At 40.2% G+C, this 25302-nt stretch overlaps 1 protein-coding gene across 2 annotated transcripts in view; it reads left to right on the top strand.

Moving 5' to 3' along the window:
* The first annotated feature begins 425 nt into the window (after positions 1 to 425).
* DUSP22 (dual specificity phosphatase 22) overlaps positions 426 to 25302 on the top strand; it is a 76816-nt gene continuing 51939 nt past the window's right edge. Inside the window, exons 1-2 of one of the 2 annotated variants that reach the window (XM_037380481.1) lie at positions 426 to 560; positions 23075 to 23208. The gene's annotated coding sequence lies outside the window, so the exon portion shown is untranslated. Of the gene's footprint in view, positions 561 to 1784; positions 1995 to 23074; positions 23209 to 25302 lie in introns of those variants that run through there. The other variant, XM_037380480.1, reaches the window with a different exon arrangement.

Below are 25302 nucleotides of genomic sequence, written 5' to 3'. Positions count from 1 at the left end.
GACAGTCTGTTCGGCCAGGGGAAAGTTGCATAGACTCCTGTTTTGAGCATTCATTCACTTAATATAAGTTAATTTATCTCAATTTTTGGATGCCTATCTTGAAAAAGATGGGGGGTGTCCCAAAGGGCCACACAGCCTCTGTTCCAGTGGATTCTTTAGAGACCTATTGGCAGTTGTTGAGAGCAAGTTCAGGTTGGGCAACCAGAAACCAAAGGCTACTTTTGAAAAAAGGGCTTTAAAGCATTATTGTTATGAAAATGTTGACTATTATGAATTTTTATTTCAAAAGGTAGGCTAGTGCTCAAGAAAAGTCTTCCAGGAGAGTGAGGGGAGGAAGGCCAGCCAAGCATCCATGGCTGTTTCCCAGTCTCTGCTCACACCTGCCTTCCTTCTGCCCCAGCTGGCTGCAGGAGAGACACCACGTCTGTTGCACCCCTGCTGCTGCTGCTGCTGTCACTGTGGGGAATCACGGTCAACGTGGTGTGAAGGCTGACAGCATCGTGCACCCCTGTTTGAGAAGCACCCAAGAGTGATGAAACTCGGATGCTCCCTGCTGAAGGGTAACTATGCTGTGACTGACTAATCTTGTGTTCTGATGGTGGTTTTCAGGTGATCTTAGGAGGCCTTGCTGCCACAAAATACGGTGGTCTCTTGGCCCAAGTGATTTTTTTAACTGTAGGGAATGCTATACAAAATGAAACATCAATGGAAGGATGAGAGAAATAGGAACAGGAACATGCACTCCATGTTTCCGATCTGTGTAAATGTGTCATAGAATACAGTTTAAAAAAAAAAGAAAAGATAATAGAAACCTCTGTGGATAACTAGTCACCTGCTTTATTACCGATTTGACAGGAGTCAAGCAGGAACATTTAGCCTGGGACTAACAGAAACCAGTTTCTTCCTTTTTTTGTTTGCCTACCAAAACCTTTGACTAAGATGCCTCTCCACTGCTCTCCTTCAAACTTCTGCATTTTATGGCAGTACTTTTTACTTTATCTGTAGTAGTACAGGCAGATCTGCATAATATTGAGTACCTAACATGATGGGTACAGATCACACTTAGATTCCTCTGGTCATTGCTCCAATAAAAATCATAGGACAAATATTGAACTGCTTGCTTTAACATCCCAGGTTGTCAGAGGTTACGCTGCAGAGACATTTAGTCAAACCATTCTCTCCAGCCATACATTTCAAAGTACAGCATTGTTTTCAGGCCTACTGGAAATATGCCAGGTTTTTGCTGAGCCTTACTTGTGCTGGGGCAACACTTCGCTTAAGGTTGTGTGAATATATTGCCTCCAGTGTTCACTAATTCTAATTGTTTCATCCCTTGTGATGTAGTGACTCATTTCTTTGGGTGCATGCACATGGCAAGTAATGCTTGTAAAGCTCTTCTTACGGTTTCTAATATGGGTTGATACTTGACTTGCTAATGCCAGTGTCCTGTCTTTATGACATTGCTTTTGGAAAGTATTGTTCTTAAAGACAAATTTCAGTTTTGTTTTGATTACCGTATCTAACCTTTTTGCTAGACTTGCTACTATGGAGCAGTATAAAACCTAAAATAATTCTTTCTCTATGTTGAAAGGTCTCTGGAGAAGAACATCTTAATAGTTCTTTGTGTATCTGATAGCACTGATTATTTGCTTCACCACTTCCACAAAACAATTGTATTTTGGAAAACTGCCTGCTTACAATTACATGCTAGGATACATGTCAAAAATTATGAAAATACTATTTATGTTGTTTGAAACAGATGTGGGAATGCATGCTTGTTTGTGTCTCCAAGATCTGTCTATGCAAGCAGCTTGTTGGCAATTTGTGTCCATATCGTCATCATCATTTGGTGTCAGCTACAATTTGTCTTCTTCTGAACCCCACTGAGAGCTGCTCTTGAGGTGGAGAATCTGTGCCATGAGAAGGAAATGGCAGTGGTCTACTCAGATGTCAAAGACACATCACTTTTTCCTTACCCACAGCAGAACTCACAGGTGAGGGCTCTGTAGAAGAATAGCTTAGGCTGAAAGTGTATTACACAATACGTCTAACCCCTCCGCACTGGAGGACAGATAGGTGCGTTACGTAAAGGGGAAGATGGCTCAGAGCCAGCACCATCTAGCAGAAATCATGACAGTTGTAGCAGTGCTGCCGTGTGTGAGAGGTGCGACTCGGGGAGGTTTCCTCTGGCTTCCCCTAGAGTTGAAAAGACACATTCAGAGCCAAGGGTTCAGCGGCAGCGTGTGTGCGCTTGGGCTTTAGGCTTGAAAGCCTAACTCTGTCCCCAGGTCCCAAGATCGTACCATATCATGTGCCAAATCTTATTAATAATTTTGGTTCTTAAACAAAGAGTGTAGGTGTGTGGAGAGAAATGATTGTATGCAAGTGTTTTCATGCAACTGTGAAAGAATTAAGAAAGTGAGCCTTTATTTCCCTGTGTATGTAATATTCCGAACCAAATGACCTTCTCTGCATATAGAGATAGTACAGGAGTAACAGGAAAACAGCTGTGGGCATGAAAATCAAGAAAAAGTCTCCAGTAAGACCCAGAATCAAAACCAAATAACCTGAATGAAACTAAGACTGTGAGTCTTAGATGTAATTCTTTACTATTGATAATAAATGAAATCATTGTTTTGTCAACAGAAGGGCTCATGCTGACTTGGGTACAAGTCTTTACATACTCTTAACAACATTTAAGTGCTCAGCTTGAACTCAGCTCAGCGAAGTTACCTAATGTAACACCAGTTTTTACTGTTTGCCTCCATTTATTAAGCCAATGCCCATCGTTCAAGATACCATTTCTGTCATATGTAAAAATCTTCAATTTTACTGGCAGTTTATTCAATGTCAAAAGTCTTCATACAGTTTAAGAGATTCTATATTACTATTAATTAAAATAGCTATGCAACAGTGTACATAATTATTGCAGGCAGTCTGAGCACAGCGGCAATCATACACAGTTCCTCTAAAAAAGAGAAGCCAAAAGATTTTATCCTAGTTTTTAATGAAGTTATATTTCAGTGTTTCCAAAACTCTTCCTTGGAAATGAAGCCATATTCAGAAGAAGTCTCACATCTGTGAAAGATGGAGGGATGAGTTATCTTGTTGGGATTTGAACCTCCACTGCCGCTAAATCTAATATGAACCTAGTGACAGAACTTCAACTGATGTATCTCACCAATAGATGACTCTGTAGGAGTTGATCCCCGGGACATGCTAGTTTAATATTCCTAATAAACAATATTAAGACTCCTGGTAGTAGTGTGCATTACAAAACAAGATGAAGGCATTTCACAACCTCTGTCAGTCACCGTTTTTATGGAGGAACTGTTGCAGAGGAATTGAGCTCAGGTCTGGTGTATAGTGTCTTTTCCATGTAAATACTAGGGGGGGGGAAGCCTATAGCAACAAGCTTTTCAAAGTACTCGCCTTAAAACTGAACCCTGTGAGTCTGAAAATCCTGTGTACTGGATTGATTGCATCAGACTGCAGCCTGATGCTGTAGCTACTCACTTTACAATGCTGGCCTGCAAAAGCCCTCACAGGAAGACCTTGTGAGAAAGGAGAAGTTTAGAAGTCCTGTGCTTCCTTCCTTCCCCTGTTGGGCTGCTGTAGTAGTATCTGAGTCCTGCTGCATACTCTGGGGTTTGTTTGACTTTCTTTATATTTGCCTTGCTGAGGGTTATGCTGAAGGACTCAGAAGAGAAGAGATGTTGAGCTCACTTAAAAAATGCAACAAAAAACATGGAGGCTGCATGAAGCAGACAGATCCTGAGGACTTTGGCAGCAATGTGGAGGCTGCTCCCAATGTAGTAGTAGCATGGTATCTTAGCATGTGTATTGCACAAGCTTTTGGAAAGGAAGTTGTGAGAGAAAGCAAAGGGACTACATACATAATGAAACTACGTTATGAGTAATGAAAGTACTGCCTAGCCCGTGGGCCTCCCTTTCTCCAGGAGCTGTTTGAGCCTTCATTTCCTTGTATCTGTATTCTGCAACTGGACGTTGTTTCATTTCCGTGCCTGTTCAGAAAATTCTTCCCTTGTTGGTGGCTGAGAACATCTCACACATGAGTGGTGCCACCACATTCTCTGTGGTGTCTTACTGACACAGCATGTTAGCCAGGACTAGCCCGGTGCCAGTACTTGCCCAGAGATGTCAAGGCTGGGTAGAAGCAGATAAAGGTGGAAGAACTGGGAGATGAGATACAGTGGAGCTAGGGAGAGACTTCAGATGCTCTTGGGGCAACTGAAGAACGGTGGAAGCAACTGCTGCTGTTGCCCTGGTGATTGCTGCCTCTCTGAGTATACTCATTCATCCCTTCATCAGTAGCCAGCCTTGCTTTCCAGGGCTTTGACAAAGACAAAATTTGGCCATTTGGATATCCTTCCTATGTCTTCTGGACCTTATGCATACCAACTTTTCCTTTAATTCTTCAGAAATTGGGTGAAGCTGTACAGTTCTTATTTTACTTTTCCTATATTCCCTATACCTGGGTGCTCCCTGGGGCCAGCGTGGTCCCAGCAATGGGGTTCTGTGTCAGCTTTCCTGGCAGGCAGCCAATGGACCAGACTTGTATTGTGGTTTTCCATTAAATTTCTAAGAAAATACCAAGAGCCATAACTTTACCTCAGAAATGTGAACTGCTATGTCATGCTCTCTGCACCAAATTTACTACCTTCTTGTTGTCCTGTTGCTTTAGAAGACCTTTACATGAAGACAAAGGTATTTTCTGGTAAAGGAGTGTGTCTCAAGTTTTCCAATGAGTGTATATTCTGGCCACCTTGAAATGTGAGCAGCTCCAGGTTAGAATGGCTGAGTTCTGAGAAGAGAGGGCAAAAGCTAAAGAGCTCGTCTGTTAATAAATTAATTTGTGGTTTGGTGGAATTTTAGAAGTGCGTGGGGACATAAAGCATGGAATGAAGCCTAAAATAAAATTTCAGTAATTTATTTTGAAATAATAATAAAAAAGGTACCAAAAAGTCAGCATGTCCATTAAGGACCAGCCCTATTTTCCACTGAATTTGCTAATTGTCCTTTAAAAAATTAAACTAGTACGATTTCCTCTCTTCTTGGTCTTTCTTCAATTCAACTTACTGGTGTCTGTTACTAGGACAAAGTCTGCTAAAGATGTTTTTGCATGAAGTTATAAAGTACCACTGATACTTTACAATTTCTATAAATCGGACTTCTGTCAATCACTTCTGTGCTTACCATAAGAAACTGTGTCTTGACTTCAATTGAATAGCAGTGTACTGAGCTGCCATTTGTGTTTTTTATTTAATATTTTATATTTGTGTTTATGTATTTTTACAGAGATGCAGTGTGCTAAGAAAACTTTAAATTGAACTTTATGTGATTCATTCAACTTAATGACAACGGTTTGATTTGTAGGGGCTACTCCAGTCTCTTTCAGACACGGCTGGAAAGTCGCTGTGACAGAGAACCTAGAGATTTCCCCATCAAGGGAAGTCCCCACTTGATGGTGAAGCAAATCTAGACCTTTGAAAAGACACCTTTTATTTGGAGACATGAAAAAATTTCCCCTCTGGCATATTGGCTCTAGGAAAATAATTACATGCTGTCATTATCCCTCCCATTCTCCCTGTGTATGTTACAGATGTTATAGAAGTCACCTTTGCTTACCTTGTTGCTTCAGTGGTGTGCCAGGCATAGCTTATTCAGATCCAACTCACCAGTGAGCTAGTATGTCAGAGTAAAACCAGTATATCCAGTCACATACATTTGCCTTAATTTTCTGTGATCTTCTTTTTCTTTTAGTCACTAAATATATGTACATATGCATGTACTTACAGAAAAGCATGCATTCACATAAGTAATAAAAGTAAAGGACAGAATATAAGGCCTGCACTTAAGCACAGAATCCTCATTTTTTTCCAAAGTAGAATTTGCTGCTAAATATTTACACTAACTCAACAAAGATGAAGTAGCTATTTTCCCCTCAAATTATATAATACATATTTCCTTTGTGAGAGGTCCAAAAACTTGATATATTGACTGCATATAAAACATTAAAACCCCTTGAACTGAAATCAGTGCATCTCTGCTGGTTCTGTGACCTTGGATCTTCCCTGGCTGCTTGGTGGAATCCCAGACGCTTTTTACAGAGAGGGATCTTCCTCCATCTAGAAACTGTAGTTCTTCAGTTTTTATTTGTAGGGCTTATACAGTTCCCTTTCTGAACAATTTCTTTTCCTCTCTCCCATTATTAGAAAAAATATTTTCATGGGGACCACTTGGGAGACTCAATACCGTGATTTCCGCTGGTTTTCAAGATATTGCAAATAGGCAGCGAGGTCAATTAGTTGTGTAAATTTTGGAGTTGCCTGGAAAATTTGAAAGCGATCATCTCATGTATATGTAGTTCCATTCATTACCAAGGATTTAAAGGTTTGCCAAATATACAAGTGGATGACAAATTATATTTACTGTGGTCAACAATGGTATTCAATCAGCTAGAGAAGAAAGTTATGAATGAAATTGCATTTCAGTTTCAATTTTATTTCAAGTTGACTTCAATTAGAATTTGTACTACTGGGAATTCATACCTCATGGCTTGAATTTGACCACTGCACTGGCTTTTACAGCCTACGCTTGTGTTGTGGTTTAACTAAGCGCCACACAGCTGCTCGCTCTCCTCCACCACACTAGGATGGGCAAGAGAATCGGGAAAAAGGTAAAACTCATGGGTTAAGATAAGAACAATTTAATAACTGATATATAATAACAACAATGACATTGTAATGAAAAGGAGAGAGAGAGAGAGACAGGAATAAAATCCAAAAGGAAAAACCCAAGTGATGCACGATACAGTTGCTCACCACCCTGATGCCCAGCCAGTCCCCAAGCAGTGATCCACAGGTCCCAGCCACCCCCCTGCAGATCATATACTGAACATGACATCCTATGGTATGGAATATCCCTTTGGCCAGTTCGGGTCAGCTGTCCTGGCTGTGTCCCCTCCCAGTTTATGGCGCCCCTCCAGCCCTCTGGCTGGAAAGGCCTGAGAAACTGAAAAGTCCTTGTCTTGATATAAACATCACCCAGCAACAGCTAAAAACATCAGTGTGCTATCAACATTGTTCTCACACCAAATCCAAAACGCAGCACTGCACTAGCTGCTAAGAAGAAAAATTAACTGTATCCCGGCCAAAACCAGGACAGAAGATCCCTGATGTGTTTTCTGTCCTTCGCAGGGCATCAGCACAGTGTTTTCAGCTCGTTGTCCCAGAGGGAAGGTTGACTGGGAGCCGGGAATGCTTGTGTGCAGGTCCCAGCATTGTCCCTGCATTTTGGCTTGCTTGATACCTCCCATCCAGATACAAACAAGGTCCAAGGCTGTGGTATGGAATTATTCACGATCAGTTAGTTTCACTGTGAAATGTGCTCTCAAGCAAGAGGAACATATTCTACCAACATTTTCTGGTAGCCCACAGCACCCACATCCGCTGCAAGTGAGAGGCAATAGGTAACAAGGATGATAAAGGCACTGCGAGTGTTCTCTGAAACTCACAGGTCGATGAGTTATTGATCATAGAAAATTCCTAAATGTTACGATTTGGCCTCCAATGCAGGGGAACCCTTCTGCCCCTCACCCAGCCTTTCTTTTTGAAGGGCATACAAGAGGCTGTGTGTTAAATTTTATATTTGTTTTATGGTATCTGAGTGACTGTACTCTTAAGAAAAATAAGTTGTTCTTCAGTAGTCTGAGCACAGAGATGATGCATGTTGCCCAGCACTGTTCAGAGGGAGTCTATGGCAAAAGAGAAACTGAATAGCTTTGGATATCTTGCAAGCGCCACAAATCGGGATCATCTTTATACCATTTTGTGCTTTCCTCCAGGTTTCAATTGGGAGGTAATGGGAAGATAGCAAAATGCAGTGTTGCAAAGAGAAGTTTCTCAGGGATCAGTCAAAAGGCAAATGTGATGCTGACTCAGCAGCAAAGAAAATAGAAGTGGCCCTGATGGGGAAGGTTTTCTTTTGCCTCTGTGTGCTATGAGGAATCTGCTTGTGCTGGTTAGTGTGTAGAAATGGTGTGGTGTACCTTTAAACAGCTGTCATTATCTGGTGTGTTTCCCTGTCTGAAATTATTTGAAAAACACTGCAGCCCTGCTACAAGTGGATAGACTGATGTTTTATATCAATAGCAAATGGTTTGTGTGCATCCTAGAGTGCTAATGGAATTCCTTCAGAAGATGTTTGGCATGAACATGAAGGAAAGGCACATCATATATGTATTGCAATGTTTTGGAAAATGGTAAGCTGCTTGGTTACCTTCATCTGTGTCTGGTACTGGGTCATTCCCTTCAGTATTTTGAGGGAGTGATAGAATGAATGTTCAGTGATACCTGAAGTGAGGCTGATTTTGGCTGGAAAAGGCTGTGACTTGTTTTTCCCACAGGCTTTTTTCCTGCTGGTAGTTTCTGGGACTTTCCCTTCCTGGAAAGTTGTTCTCTGTGGCTTGCAGCTTATGGCAAGATTTCTCTCCAGTGCCCATCTGGCACTTTCAGGAGCTAAGCCAGCTTTCTGCTTCATCGCACTACTCCCACTCAGGAAAGTTTTCAGAGCAGAGGAGAGTTGCTGATATAATTGCAAGGGGGTCCCATTTCTTAACCTAGCACAGCGCTGTAGAGATTTTCCATTCTTTGGGTGTGGGTACAAATGCTTTGCACAGAACAGTTGACAGATCCAGTGTGGCCACTCAGGGAAGCGGAGGAGGTGGCTGTTTCTTCTGTTGGCTGCCTTTGCAAGGTGTCAGCCTTCCGCATGGAGGTGCTTGTGTCCATTTTTTTCATTTTTATTCAAGTCACAAAAATACTGGCTGACTCTTTTCAATTGCTATGCAGCTACTTGTTTCCCCAGAGTAAGCAACACATTGTGGCTGGTGAAAGAAAGGTTCACCTGCCTGAAGTCTGAAAACAAATCCTTGTTTGTTGCTAACAACTGGCAGATGCCTTCTAGAGAAAATCATGAACAGGGGAATGGACGTCTCTGGGAATTTGCCCTTAGAACAGGGTGAGCTGTAGAGGAGGAAGCAGAGTAGGGGATGGTGGAGTGCAAGAGTAAAATCTGGCAAGGGGTTTTGGCGTAGCGGTTAGACTATTAGCAGCTGTTGGTTTCACCCATAATTGTGCTACACTGGGCAGAGGTTATTTGACGTTATAATGTAAGCATATTTGATTAAGATCATGCAGCATGTACTCTTGCTGTGGCCTTCAGTAACCAGATTTGCTGCCTAGCAGTTTGAAATAAGTTATGTACTAAAGATCAGTGTGGTGACGATAGCCTCAGGCTGTGTGTCAGGCTAACCAAAAGATGGATCCTGATGGCTGACTCTTGAAGAGCTTGGCTTTGGTCATTCACTGAGGTCAAACAATATATGGCCATTTGGCAGATTTTCCACCCAAATCTGGGGTATTTTTCATGGAGATTTTGGATGCATTCAAATCCACACTGGAGCAGGACTGTAGGACAGGGACTGCAGGTTACAGTTGAAAAGTCTTGGCATTAATACCTGGGCATCAATCTCGATGAACTACCTAGTACAAGTAAGAGTCATGTTCCTTTGCTTATTGCATCAAACTGAAGGAGAGTGTAAAGATTAAACCTGGACCCCAGGCAACACTGGTGTGAGTAGAGTTGTGTCCAGTCTCTAACTGAAAATAATTTTATTGCTTTATTGTCTTTTTTTTTTAAAAAAGGGGGCGTTTAGTGCAAAATAGCAAAATAACTCTATTCCGCTCTGAACAGCATTTTTTCCTTCTAGGATTTTTGGTTACATGATTAATTAAAGTTCATTTTTTTCTTTGGTTATTAAGCTAGTATTAAACTATCTGTGCATGCAAAAAAAGAGAATATTAGAGTTGAAATTCACAGTCTTCTTAATTTTTAATTTCTTCCATTTTCATATTCTTCACGTAATAGTCAGTCCCTGATTTAGATTATGACAAGATATATTGACAGACACCCACAAGAAACTATTAATACAGATTTTTTCCCTGTGGCTCTTTCTCACTCATGCCTTCTTAAAATAGGGGGAGAAAGTAATAACTTAGCATGAATTAGTATCTGCGGCACAATCTAGTAGAAGTAGAGACAAGGAAGGAAGTGGGACATCAGATTGGAAGCTCCAGGATTCAGTTACAAGCCTAGACATGAATTTCAGTGTTTGAATCTTCTTTTTGTCACTAACACAAGAGAAAAGGCAGAACTGGAATTGTGGGTGAAAGAATTCATACTATGTGACATGCATCCATCAAACTGCAGCTACAAAATTTATCCTTCAAAGCAATAATCCAAAGAAAAAAATATTGGTTGCACTACTACATTGTAAACACTAACAGATGCAAAAATCATTGAGCTAATTAAAGGTTGTTTTAAAACTTTTGAGATCACACCATTATGATATAATAATGATTATTTTTAGTTTCTTTTTTCTACAAAGGGAAACCACTGAAGTAAGACACTCTGTGAAACTACTTTACTTGAAAAAAGCCCCAAATTCTGATTTACAAAGCTCCTTTCTTGATAGGAATTTATAGAAATGCTTCTAAGTTCCTGTAAATGCCCCCACGTTTCACACATCATATCATGTGAAGCTGTTCTTGACCCTAATGAAGATGCGGGTGAATCACTAAGCCAAAATGAAAGAAGAAGAATGTAGAGAATAGAAAGTTTGTGAATCATGAAGACAGAACATAGTATAGAGTGGAACAAAAGGGGAAGTTTCGAAGCAGTAGATATTAGAGGAAAAATAACACTAAAGGAAGAGATTGTCCTGCCCTCATCTGTGTTTCAGTGGGGTTAAACTACATGCAGTAGAACAATGCCTGGTACAGTATGGATCTCATTAGTCATGATCCTATTGAGGTCAAACTCCTGTTGCCTCTTCTGGACATAGGACTGGATTCCTGTGCTGTTATAAGGAAGGAGCATCATTAACCACAAAGCTGTATCTGTAGACACAGCCAAACCCCTTCCAAGGTCAGTTGGATTGGCCTATCCTGCCCTCTTGTTCTGGGTTGCCTCCTCCAGAGATAACCTGGGCTGGATCTGAAAAGTGTTACCAGGATGGACTTTCTCCCTTCCAGCTTTCCTGAGAGTTTCAGCTCTTCTGCCTGCTTCTCAAGTGTGATAAAGCAGAACGTGGTCGTCAGGTTTTCCTTAGTCTTTCCTCAGGCTATTTTCTGAAAACCAGAATTTGGAAGAAATGTCCTATCTGCATGCATGATACTCTTTATCCCTGCTTCCACTTTGGTCTAGGGATCCCCTGCTAGACTATCATCATTCTTGTACATATTTTTCAGTGTTTGGTTTTTTTTTTTCCTCCCCCCTGAAGTGTGAGCAGAAGATTCAGAGAGGAGGTAGTTCAAGGAAAGAAATTAATTGTCCCTCTGTTAGTCCCTTGGGCGATCTTTTCAATGCTCAGTACAATTGGAGACTTGCATTCATTTCTCTGTGAGTCTTGTCTGCTCTGGGAAACTTCCCCATTTAGGGGGAAATCCATATTCAGCCACAACTGGGGGAGTCCCAGGAAGCCGGACAAGAGGAGAGAAGGGTGTAAAGGACCTAGAATTGCTTCAGAGAACCAAAGACATCTGTGTAGACAATCTTCAGTGCACACCAGTAGACTTAATTGGGCTGGAAGGACATGTAGACTCGAGAGCTAAGCCTACTAGATGTTCCACGATGAAACAAGCTGGCCACCTTGGTCCTACTCCCTGGAAATAGTGAGTTTGGAAAGTTGGTGAAAGCAAGTTGTGAAAAGCTATGGGAATTTTTGCCTGATAAAGCACTGGGGAAAAGCTGAGTAAACATGTCAGGATTTCACCAGATGAAAGAACAGAGGTGGCCTTTGGTGTTTGCAGACTTAAAAAATAAAGCTTAGGTTCACTAGTTCGTATGTAGGAATTTTATCTACCACGTTGGGTCACAAGCTGGTAAGGTGTTATTCAGGGAAGGTATCTCTATGCGTGTGACTACATGAGCCAGTACAGTACAATAGGAAACAGGCTGTATAAGATATAAGATAAGCTCAGCTGCTTGTGAATATACCTAGAAGTTGAACCCATTCTTTTACTATTTATTTTCAGGTCCATTTTTTATTAAGGGCATTATGCCATTGATCTAACTTATCACTAGGTAAAGTTAACTGTGGACATCATGCTACGCTGTGTTTAGGATGAGAATTTACATATACATTTGCCTCCATTTAGGTAGTTTGTTCTGTGAGAACAACTCAGAAAAAGGCATCTGTTTGAACCTCAGTTTTGAACCCATCCAAACCAATGGAAGTTTTTCAGTTTCTTTCACAGGATCTTTAAACAGGAATATAATTTTCTAGCAAAATGGTAATGAAAGTGTTAGTGGTTTGATCTACTATAGATGAAGGACTAGGAAGAGTACAGTGCTGGTTTTTTTCCCCTCTCATAAAAACTGTAAGATAGGTGGCAGCAGAAGATGTGTTAAGAAATATTCAAATGTTGACAAAAATGTCGATCAATTTTGGATCCCATAAGAACTTCCCTGAAAGGTGAAAAGCACAGGTTTCTTTTATTTTCCTTACCTTGGCATCTCCTTCAATAAATCAGGTGTGTCATTCAGCAGAGTGTAGTGTTACATTAATTATAGCATGCCACACAGCATTTAATGAGAAAAACCTCATTCATTTAAATTCAGAAAAAAAATTAAAAAGTCAAATTGCTTCTGCTTCTTAAGAAGTTTGTATAGTATGTAGAATTTCTATTTCTAAAGCTATTTCTATCATTGCCACCTTTCCCTGAAATTTTTACATGTGCCTGTGTATAGTAACTGGTTATACAATATATTTATAGATGTCCTTTGGTTGCCAACTCAAGTTTTTATTTTCTAGCAATTTCGGTAGCTGTTCTTTCCAGTTATACTCTTGTAAAATCTTATATATAGATCAAGAATCTGCACTGTTTAAATAGAACTCTATATATAGAAAGCCTTTTTTTTGGTTGTTCAACAGTATAATCACCTCATCTGGCAATTATATCATATTCCAGTAGTCTAACATGTAGATGTATCTCTGCAATGCACTGGATGCTGATTTATAGAAAAGTATTTTTAAAAAATGCTCAGATGTAAGTGAGCTCATCAGAGCTCTTAGCTTGCACTGTACTTATTTATTGCTTATTGATTTCCCAGGGTGTCCAGATTGAAAATATATGTTGTATGGGTTGTACTTGGAAACTAGAGTAAAACTCATTTGCAGTAGGCTTTGTGCAACACTTTACCGTTGTAGTAGATTCTTTACAGTATACTGATTTTACCGGACTGTGGTGGCATAAGGGAGCTACTGATGCATCTACTATAAATAAGTGTGATTGAACTGTGAAATTCAGGACACAATCATCTGAATTATGCAAGCATTTACGAATCTCAGCCAGGATACTTTAGAAGCAAATTTTATTTGGAAAATGTGTGATTTACAGAAGCGTTATAGTGTTCAGGAATACTGTAGAGTACCATAACATTAATACAAGGACAACTTATTATTTATTCATTTATTTATTAATTTGCATATATTTCTATTAAAATCAGAATTTTTATGGAGGTACCGCAAAACCCATTGCTATCAAGGTGGTTGTCTCCTCTTAGAGCTAATAATCTAAGAATAACCCCACAAGATAACAGAGGACCACAGTCTGGTAAGGAACAGGGAACTTGAATTGATCTCACTATACTGTAATTTTTTAGTACACATAACAAAGGAGCATTTTAAAGGGAAATGTGAAGGCGCACATAAGTAGGCTAGAAGAAAATACAAAAGTGTAGATCTCAGAATTTGACAGGTGGCTGTGTCACAGGTTACTTGGAAGGACCCTCTCATACTCAGCATTTCAATAGCGAACAACGCAGTAGGTAGGTTTGGGCTAGACTGTGACAGGTGCCACAAACAGAAGACTGGTAGGGTTATACTTAATATGATGAAAAGCAAGAGTAAGAGATGTCTCTTACTCTTAAGTAAGAGTCTCTATCTCTTAAGAAAGGAGATGAAATCAAAGTATCAAGGTATAAAGTTCATCTGCTGAAACATTTGCATGGTGCAAGACTGTGTTGACAAAGGTAGGAAAAGAAATTACTGGGGGAGAATGATTAACTATGTGAAGCTTACAGTGATGATTACACATCCACAGTGAGTTGTCAGAAAGAAGCTGAGTTGTTAGCTTGGCTAAAATGATTCATGCCTAGAGTGGAAACGTGAATTTGTAAGTGATGAGCATGAAGTTGTTAAGTGCAGTGGGGAAGTGATTATTCGGAGATAAGGGGCAGAACAAGGGAAGGGAACCAAACCTGGGGTTTGACAGAACATCCCATCCCCCTTGGAGTGCTGGAGTGGAATGAAGATGCCTCCAAGTAGCTCTGTGAGCTGTTATAGAGGGCAGAGGAGAATCAGAAGAAAATGGAGACCCTGAAGCCGATGAGTGTCAAATTTGTGTCAAGAACAACTGGCAGACCAAGAATGAGAAGCCTGCAGCACTAGAATTGTAAACTTGAGTCAAGAAGAAGTCACTAGAGACTATGGTGAAAATAGTTTGGTTGAATTCAGTTGCCAGGAACTGAGCGGGAGGAGGCCTGAGTTGTAATTAAAAAACCAACTCTAGACAGTGTGCTCATTGGTGCCATGTTCAACATACCTGGAGTATCTGAAACCATTAGTTAGGCTTACTTGCTAAGGGAGAACACATTGCTAAGTAAGCTCTTCTATGTTCCAAGTATAAAGCCTGCAGGAAACAGCTATAGCTAGTTAAGGGAGAAAACTGGTAGTATAGAATGAATTAATTGAAAGAAATGAAAATGCATGTAAGGAATAAAAACTGAGCGAGTGGTTTGGTAAAAAAAAACCCAACACAAACCAGCAACCTCACCAATGCAATGCAAACTAGTCAAAACAATCCCAAACTAATACAGGTGCATGGTGAAAAGGAAGAAAAATAACACAGATATCGGAAATTACCAACTAGAAATAATTGCTAAGAGTTCAGAAAAATATATTTTAAAATCAGTAGGAAGAGCTATATTAACATTGCACTGATTTTGATGAGACAAATTTGCTGCTCATATTTGTGTCAATTTCTTGTATGTGAATATTGACCTTAATAGGCATTTTGTCTTATCATTAAAAATTATATTTACCTGCTCCCTAATGAAACTTATTCTAACAGAGGTGGCAGAGTAAAAGCTGTAGAAGTAGCAGACTTACGGACAGAATATAATCAAGGTTATTTGTGTTGCAAGGAGAAACAGACAGGAAAAAAGGTTAAAAAAAAGAGAAAGGGAGTGATACAAGGAGGTGCAAAATAGACCAGGAGCTGGAACAGAAAGGGATCATGATGGCAAGAGAAGATGTTAAATGAGGAAAGTAGATAAAAAATTCTACTTGTGAGGTGAGAAGAAAGAGAAAGCTAAAGAAAAGGTATGAGCAATTGAAAGCAAGCTGAACTGAAGAGGAAAAATCACAGCATATTTAATTAGTTATCATTTGAAAGAAATTGATGGCTTCTCGTATCAGTTAGCACATACTCTGTAACATCCTTCAAGTCCTCAACCGGAAAGGAGACCCATTCTGTTAGACACTAGATAGCAGCAAGGACTCATCTTAACACTTCTGCTCTGCTGGGCTTCTTTGAGTGAAATCAACCTCTTTTCACAAGTATCTTCTTTCTGATCATAAATTCTAGCTCTAAGTTTACATTTTCCTTTTCCTTTTACGAAGATTATTTTTTTCATCTGAGAAAGATGGTTAAGAGTTTACTTTGTTCTGGATTATTTGTTCACTCTCCAACTACTGTTTTATGAACCCACCCTCTTATATTAGAAATTTCTTCTGCTGATCATGACTGGGATGAGCAATCTTTCTACACAGAAACATAGTGAAGCTACCTTTCATTTTTTCTTCCTAAAATGGTATCAAGAAGCTGCTGTAAGTATGGGTTCAGTCTGCTTCAGTCCTGTACATTTAATCTCCGTTGCTTGTGGTAGAAGATCAATTTTTCCCTCCTTATTCAGACCAAAAGTCTTTTGGAAATCACCAGAAGATTTGTTTGAATGTGGCCTGTATTTCAGACACAGAGGTAACATTTTAGAGCTAACTTCAGGACAGAAGACTAAAGGGATAGATCTGAATGATGAAATGGAACTTGGAAGTACTTGGAACACTGCAAGAAAACCCAAAATCAAGTATTTTAAGTTCTAATTGGAATGCACCCAGAACTAGCAAAATGTTTCAGTCAGGAGTAAAGGGTGAGAAAGGCTTTGGGAAGTTCCAGCAAAAGCTGAGATTTGATTAAGGCTAATCTTCAAGTTCCCCCACCCACATATGTCACCTGATATTCAAAAATACGCACAGAAAACAGAAACTGTATGGAAGATTTTAGTTTCAGCTGCATTTCCTAGCCTTACTTAAGGACCACAATGAAATGACAGAAGTTAATCTCATTGGTTCTCTTAGAAAGCAGGAATTTTCTCTTCTAGAAGGCTGCAGCGTAAGGAAAGATGCATTTTTTAAAGGCTGCCCTTTAAAAGGCAAAGCAGTAAAACCTGTTGGTATTTTTCTTTAATTTCTGCTTAAATCCCTATATTCATTCAAAAGAGCAGATGTCCAGTTAGGCTTTGGAAACGTGTAATAAAATATATTCCTGGCTGCAAAGATATTACGATCAGCATAAGCAGATGAAGAAAGGTAAGAGCGAGGAAAGAGTGTTACCCCATTTTCCTCAGGTGTGGTTTTTAGCATAGCCTTTAGATACGTTTACCCTTTAGACTTCAATAGGTAGATGGATACCAAAGGCAGCTTTAAATAAAGAATTTTGCTTTCACAATGTAAAGTAGATGTTTCAAAGTCTTCTTTTATTCCAGTTGAACTGCTGTTGTCTCTGAACTAATTCATGTGAAGCTCTGCACTCTAGACCCACTGAAATGCAGGAAATAACCCCAGGTTTTATGAACCTCGAATCCAGTATCTTTGCTGCCACCCTTCCTGTCACCCAGTAATAAAGATGGGACAGGAGATCTGGGAAGAGAGCTAAGATCATGGAATGAATGTTCTGTTTTTGCTTACAGAAATGATATTTAATTAACTAAGGAGATGAACTATTTTAACAAAAGGAAAAATAATAATGGTAAGCAAAAAAATTGTGATACTGTAGAATATCTTAAGTAAGTCATGAAAAACTGCAGAGAAAAAATCACACAAAATCATGTATAGAAGTAGATATAATACCAAATATAAGACTTAGGTCTCTGGATCCCTATCTTAGATCCTTGGTGACTGAAAGGAAGGGATACGTGTAAGAGATCTGATGTATAAAGGAACTGCAGCATTTAGATACAGCTTAATATGTAGGTTTACAGAGCTGGATAAGTAAAAGATGGCACGTAACAGTGAGACTGAGCTGAAGATGTGCCTGTTGTCTTGATGAGTGAGAATGTGGAGAAGAATTTTGGGAGAACAGCTTAAGGTTCTGTGTTGTCTTTAAAGCTGATGGCTAGACATCTTGAGAAAATACTGAAACAGGGTATTCCTTAGGATGGCAGAGGAAAGGCCCAAGGAAAACATTGTGAAAGGCTAAGGCTAGCAGGGGAGAGCTTGTATATTGTATAGCTGCGTTTTTGTGTGAGATCCCTTAGCAGTAAATGGTATAAGAGAAAAAGAAGCAGAATCATTGAGTCCGAGACTAACTGAGGTTGGAAGGGATCTCTGGAGGTCACTTCGTCCAAGCTCCTGCTCAAAACAGGGTGCATGTTACAGTCAGATCAGGTTGCTTAGGCTTTGCCCAGTTGGGTTTTGGTTACACGCAGTCTCTCTGGGCACCTGTTGGAGCGCTTAACCACCCTCCCTGTGACCAGGCGTGAAACTCTAGAGGACTGTGTTGGATGCTGGAGAATGGTACAATCATTTAATTTTAAAAGGATGATTTCAGCACTAGGATAAAGTGCCAGGAGTTGTCAGTGAATGACGTTTCAGGACTGGCAGGTCAAAAGCAATTTCATATAAGTCCTTGAAGTATGGTACAGAAAGAGTTGAGACTTCTCTAAAAAACTTCTATGAGCTCTAGGGATAAGAACTTAAGTTTATTTACATTGGTAGATAGTTAATTCTTAAGTGATTTTGCAGATGTTATCTCTTTCAGTGGTTGACCTGCCCATATTTCTAACCCAGGTTTATGTCCCCATCTGTCTGAAATGTTCATGGTCAGATACCTTTCCTAATGTTTAAAACATTCTGGGGAATGAGAGCCAGAATTAAAAAGAAGGATTTAATTTAGCCAGAATGCCTTCAACAGTGGGGTCTTCTGTTTGGAGATTCTTTTTGGCTTTCAAAATTGTACAAGATGAAATGCCTCATAGTGCGCAACCATCACCCAAAACCAAAGTCAATAAAAACACTGTCAATTTTGGTGGAAGCAGAGTTAGGCTGACACTTTGTGGTTTTGAAAATTCTACCCATAGATGACAATTGAAACTACTCAGAATATTAACTGTGATGGAAAAAATGCATAAGTAATAATATTTGAGACTAGGAGCTACATCTCACAATCTACTAATGCCGTGTACTTGTGTAGGTGCCGGACCAAGTCAGTTTTCTCATCTCTGTGCCACACACAGAGTGACACCCTGCCCAAGGCAAGGCAGAACTACTTTATTATCAAAGGGTGTCTCAGGGGGCCACAAAATAATGAAACGATAACTTGAATGTCACAAGCACACAACAAGCATGCAAAGCATGCAGCAGGCTTCCAGCTGAACAGCAACCTGGATGTTTATTCAGCTGGTAATTAAAATTTCGTAGTAGAAGTAGTACACTCCAGGTCCTAGGAAGACACTTGCACCTTATGTAAGTTCCAGATTACTACAGCGGGAGTGCACTGTAGTTCCTCACAAATTATGCATCTAGGCTTCCCTGCCAAGGTGGAATAGTGAACACAAGTGAAACAATAGTGAACACAAGTGAAATAGGAACAGTTGTGTTTTGAGGTCAAACTCCAGTCAAGCTGATGTTAGGATGCAGCTAAGGTGGGTACCTGATCTCAGGAACTGGATAGTTTCCTTCTGTTTCTTCATCGAGAAGTAACTTGAGGGGCTGTCTCTCATTTCCAAGATGTGTAGTGCTTCTGACTTCGCTGCTGCCCACATAACTGTCACTGTTTCTCCTGCATTTTTGTTTAAATCACAAGTTTCTCTCTGGTCAGCCACAAACCAAGATCGTGATAGTCACTGAAGGCTCACTAAAGTGAGATCTGCGTCTAAAGTCAAGAAGAGCCGAAGGCCAGTTTAAATGTGACTTTGTTCTGAAGTCACCATGGAAGAATTCCACCTTCTGTAGGAACAGATGACATTGTCACTTGCACTGGTGACCAGAGAAGGTGGTTTCCCCTGGTTTTATCTCTGCCCAGCTTGTAGTTGTGACCAGCTAAGGGAGGCAATAGTCGATTCAGTTCTGTGTGAAAAAATTTCAGTCTTTTGCAGCAAGGACTTCCGCAGCTTGACTCACTGTATACAGGAGCACTTCCTTTGTTTCGCATTATATTCCAGTCTCTCTGAAAGCAGCGAGTTTGCACAGAAAATATTAAGGGACATAATGTGATCTTCTGGAGAAAAATTTCAAGAAGGAAAGGAGCCATCACGAACTTTAGAGATCAGGCTGGATTTATGCCATCATGTTATACTTGAAAATAAGCACATTTTGATGGGAAATACTAAAGATGACAAATGTGAAACCCCGTTACTGGAAGCACTTTACAGAGTAAATCTGCCTTTGACATGTTAAGTCTGGCTGAATTCATAATGCTGAACAATGCCTTTGGTGAACTCCGTGAGCAGCCGATACTGCTGTAGATAGAAGATCCTTACTTTGAGTCAAAGCTGAAGAACAAAGGAACAGTTGTACCTGGTCAGGCTGGTCAGATGGAATGTCCTTTTAGCCCTTTTCCAGTGGTGGCTGACGGCAGATGCCTAGTGGTGAATTAAAAGGTCAGGTAAGGATATAGTGACTTTTCCACAATCTTATCCTGTCCTTCAGTAATGTGTAGCTCATGGACTTCCATTGCCAGGGGCTTTCCTATTCAGTGATCCTTTATGGATTTTCCAGTTGCTTACTGAGCCCATACAGCACCCTTGTACGCACACTCTTTTGCAGCAAGGATTTTCCCAGTTTAGCTCAAAGTATAAAGGACCACTGCCTTTGTTCCAGCCTGCTCTGTGCATGTCCTACCTGATGCCCCTTAGTTCTTGTATCTGTGTGATACAATGTGACAGCCATTACCTATTCACTTTCCTGGCACCTACTTGAATAGATGTCTAAACACATCCTTCATCAGCCACCTTTGTTTCATGATGGAGTCTTCTGAGTCTGTATCTTATACGGCAGCATGTTCAACACCCCTGTAGGTAATATATGTACCTGTGAATTATTCCCAAGCTCCAAAGCTTCCACATGAACAGGTAGTTTGGAAGGAAGGTTTGAAAGGAAGGCTTACTGACTTGAGATGTGTTTTCCCCATAGAAAATGTTGATTACTTTTAAATAATAGTTTATTTTGATGGAAAATGATGAATTTGGTGGTAAAAGCATTGAAGTTTTAACAATACCCATCTTCATCTCTTTTCATCCCATTTCTTCCCATAAACTGGTTTAGAAAGTAGATATTTTGGTTTGCTTGAAAGCCCAACTTTACTTTTACACTGGAAACCAGTTTAGCTGGAAGAATTCAGCCACTCCTCTGGAAGAAAGGTCAAGAATCAAACTCCTCTGCATGGTGACTTTTGCTTTCAGTGGCTGATTCTAGGAGGGTGGAAATGAAGGTAAAAGGCAGACTCATAAAAAGGGAAGGAAGCAGTCAGCTGTAACTAATGTTTGACCCATCTACCCTTTATGTTTTATTCTCCTTCAGTTTGGTCTCTAGAGAATGAAAGTAAGGCTTGGAGCTGTGATTTGGGAGAAAGAAGGGGACTGGGAGGAACGGTGAGATGAGTGAGGGACAAAGATTAAGGGAAAGGATAAATGGGGAGTTGGATAAATATGTACTGCAGAAACAGGGTAATCTTGCTTTCACATATGCCAAAAACTTGTGCTTTGGCTGTTGGATTGACTAATGATTCATCACTGCAACAAAATAAAGAATTTTCTTCCTCATTCTGGCTTTGCCACATGAGCAGAGGAAATCAACTTCTTGATTTTAACACTTGGCATCACAGTTTTCAGTAGACAATCAAGTATGCATTGAAAGTGCCAGACTAATGGCACAGAGACCAAAATCCTGTGTAACCACAGAAAGGCTCACAGAGGCAGCAGCAATGTAGACTTCCCAAACATCGACATACAGTAGTCTTATTCTGAGGGAATCACTTCTTCCTTCTTTCCATCCATCCATCCATCCATCCATCCATCCATCCATCCATCCATCCATCCACCCATCCACCCATCCATCCATCCATCCATCCACCCATCCATCCATCCATCCATCCATCCATCCATCCATCCATCCACCCATCCATCCACAGGACTAGAAATGGTTAAGTGACCTTTTCTGTGTCAGCAACTTGTCAGAAAACTTGCAGACTTAGAAGGGCTACAGCTCTATTCATTTCAGTGAATGTTGTTTTTGATGGACTGGAGCTGGCTGACTGTCACCTTTTGGTTTTTAGAAGAACATCACCTATGTGAGGAGTTTCTGAAGACAGAGACATACAGTAGTTTGATTTGACTCAGCAAAATCAACCCCTTTTATGAAAGGTCTATTTCAGATTTCTTTTGTGGGTAGAGAGGCAATGAATGTGCATCATCGACAGGATGTCATAGGTCCTGTTCCTTCAGAGTTGGTGCTTTGCCTTGTTCTGTTTTCTGACGAACTACAGAAAACATTATTTCCTGTCACTTACATTTTAAAATAATCCCCACTGTCAGAGTGAATAAACCAAAAGAGGTCTGCGTGTTTCAGGCAGCACCCTGCTGCTATATAGATTGCCCACCAAAACGTCAAATGGAAATACTTTTTTTCTGTTTGATCACTCCTGTGGGTGTCAGTTACATATAAGCGGAGGAGGCTTTAACAAGGAGAGGGCAGAAGAGCCAGTGGAACAGCTGCTACCTCTTTGTCTTCTGTGTGAACTTTTTTCCCTTGGGCTTCTTGGGACTGGTATTTCAAGCAGCATAAGCTATTGCCACCTGGACTAGCACCAGCTCTGCTGCTCAGCTGTGAGTCGCAGCAACACACATAGCAGAAATATGTCTTGGGAAAGTCACAGCAGCAACTACCTACCTCAGGGAACATGTATCCCAGTACCTAACTTCCACTAGCCCTCCGCCTTCCTACATCCTTTCTACTGAAGACTCTTCTTTCAGAAAAGACAACATATAAAGTGGCATGTGGAAACATTAATTTGCTCATACCTAATGTTGCTTCTGTTTTCTGTATTGGAGGTGCCGACATATTTGATTAATATAGATGCTAGCCTTTTGCGAATACATCTGTCATAATCCTGCTGACCCCAAGATGTGGAATGAAGGTGAATCTGGTGAAGATGTTTAGATTCAATGCATTGGGTTTGTGAAAGTCTTCAGGTTTGGAAAATATGCAGTTGTTTTTTAGCTCTGGCTTTTCAGGCATGTTTTCTGAGCACTGAAACTCTGGAAACACTTCCAGGAAAAGGGATCTTGTGGTCCAGCTGCACCAGCTCATTTCTGAAAGCAGTTTTGTTCTATTAGCTTTTGTCTTTGTTATTTTTTTCCTACTGTGATATTTTATGCTCAGCCCTGCAGACAACTTGGTGCCATTAAACTGCAGCCACTCTATTCTGCGGTGCTTCCAATTTGCATGGAAAATTATTCATGTTAATAACTCTCCATTGTTCATGTCTTATCTTCCTAAGTCATGTCAGAGAGCTACACAATACAAGCCCTGCTGTCGAAAGGCTTCTGTACACTTTAAGGCAAGAAATGATTTGCCTTCAGTGAAGTCAAATGAATTCAAGGCTTTTAGAGACTTACGTAAAATCAGCCAGAATTCTTAATTTCTTCTCAGGTCACCTTGTCCACCTTTGCATCTGCTAGCACTCTGCACTTCTGCCTGTGCTACTGCTGAGCCTTGCCAGAGGGAGACCACTCGTCGTTCTGCAGGGCAATAGAAGGCATTCAGCTTCCAGTGTACTTTCTCAGGTGAGGCTGAGTTAAGATATTGATTACAGATATCACAATTCAGCGAACAAATTTTTTTTGGCCTACACTTGCATTTGCTACAAAGAGGTTTCCCTCTTCCTACAAACTGACAGGATAATTGCTGGTCATGTGAAGATACTGAGGATTTTAGGTTCATTGCCATTTTTCCTCATTTGTGTATGTTAGGTAATGCTCTGGAAAAAAAAAAAAGTATTTTTTTAGCAGTTAGGTTCATGAACATATTTTCCTAATCTTCAAAGATGGCTGACATGCTTGTATTACAAGAAAAAAGCTAATATTTGTTGGGTATAATCGAAGCTACAGAAGTAACACTAATATAAGGTGCAATGTCTTGTGCGTAACTGCATAAAACTCTAACATGTTTTTCGAGTATAAGGGAGTGCTTTAAAAAACATCAAAGCATCTTTTCAGTTGCTGTTCAAAACCACTCTTGTTTCTCAGTTTTTAAGCACTATCACTCAGCACTGGTTTTGCTTCCTAATGTTGATTTGCTTTCAGCTGAGCTTTTGTTTCACAAACTTTGTGAAACACACCTGCTTAAACACTTTGGCAATATGGAGCAAATCTGAAAATGGCTCAGTATCTATTATTTCATAACTGAAACCCAGTCAGGTTTCTTTTGTATTTTAGTATGATATTGTAAGCCACACAGGAAAACTACCTTCATTTCTATAGTGACTTATTCTAGAATATTTGGTCAGATATTATCAACTATATAATATATTAAAATTACTCAGTGTTGGCACCACTCCTGAATACAAGCCCATCTACCTGCATTATAGCGCTAGTCAGATATTAAAAGAGTATACAATGAGTTTCATTTTCTGCGAGACAACAAATAAAGTAACCATCAAAGCAGGTGAAATGAAAATCAAATGAAAAAAAAAGACACTGTGAAATTTCCCGAGATGTCTTCTTTCTTTATTTACAAAAAGATTAGGTCAAGTGAATCTTTTTTGACAAATAGTGTTCGTTTCCTACTGAAATCATTGACAAAGCTTCACTGACTTCACTGGCAGCATAAGCTGTTCATGTTAGGCAGTAAAAATACAAACCCTGACTGTGCCTTTGTGGACTTCAGTGTAAATTTGCATTAACCCTACCCAAGCCTAGCTAGAGCTTGACCGTTGCATTCCCTCCAGGTGGGTTTGATGCTTTCTGAACAAAGTACAATTGTTCACAATGAAGAGACAGAAGTATTTTTGCTTACAGAACCAGATTCAAAGACATGAGTTAATCAAACAAAACTTAGTAAGTCTACTGATAAGCAGAACATCCAGCCTGTGTCATCAGCATTGCCAGACAGATTTCAGTGGAAACGTACTGCTTTTTCACAAGTAATGCTCTGTCAGATTACACAGTTTGCTTAGGTTAAGGGAAAGCTTAGACATAAGGAAGACTAAAAACTTTCTGGTCTCACAGACAAATACATCTCCTTGCTCCTCACCCTTCCCCCCATTCCAATTTCCCCCAGCATTTGTATAATAGTATTTTCCAGAAATCTTTTCACAGGATACCCCAAAAGGCTCATGAAAACCCCTCAGTGTGAAGGAAAGTCCTTTTGTGGATTAGAGGTGGTTAGAGGATGAAAACCAAAGGTGGGAGCTACTGATCATTTTTCACAATTAAAGGAAGTTGCAAGAGGAAGGCAGGGGAAGGAGCCCATGCGAGGTCCTGCATTGTCCAACACATTCACAAATGGGCTGGAAGAGATGGTGGATAGCCAAGACGGTGGATGGCTGATGATACAAAGTTGTTTCCAACAGTCAGAAGCAAAAGCTGCCTGAGAAAGTAGCACAGGGATCTCAAGTTATCAACTAACTGGGTAGTAAAATCGCAGAGAAAATACAATGCTGATAAATACAAAAAAATGCCTATGGGGAAAATACAGCCTTAATAAATGCAAACAATTCTGAATGAGCAGTTGTCACTCAAGAAAGAGATCTTGGAGTCACTGTAAATGTTAACATAAAAACACCAGCTTAACATTCAGACCAGGGACTGGGTGTGCCTTTGGCTCACAAACCTTACCTGCTTGTTGCCAGAAATCGGAAGATAAAAAAGGGAAAGGAA

This window comes from Falco rusticolus, chromosome 3, assembly GCF_015220075.1.
Source record: "Falco rusticolus isolate bFalRus1 chromosome 3, bFalRus1.pri, whole genome shotgun sequence".
In the NCBI taxonomy this organism is placed as follows: Eukaryota; Metazoa; Chordata; class Aves; order Falconiformes; family Falconidae; genus Falco; species Falco rusticolus.
The sequence above is the reverse complement of the archived record's forward strand: the minus strand, read 5'-3'. Positions and strand labels throughout refer to the sequence as shown.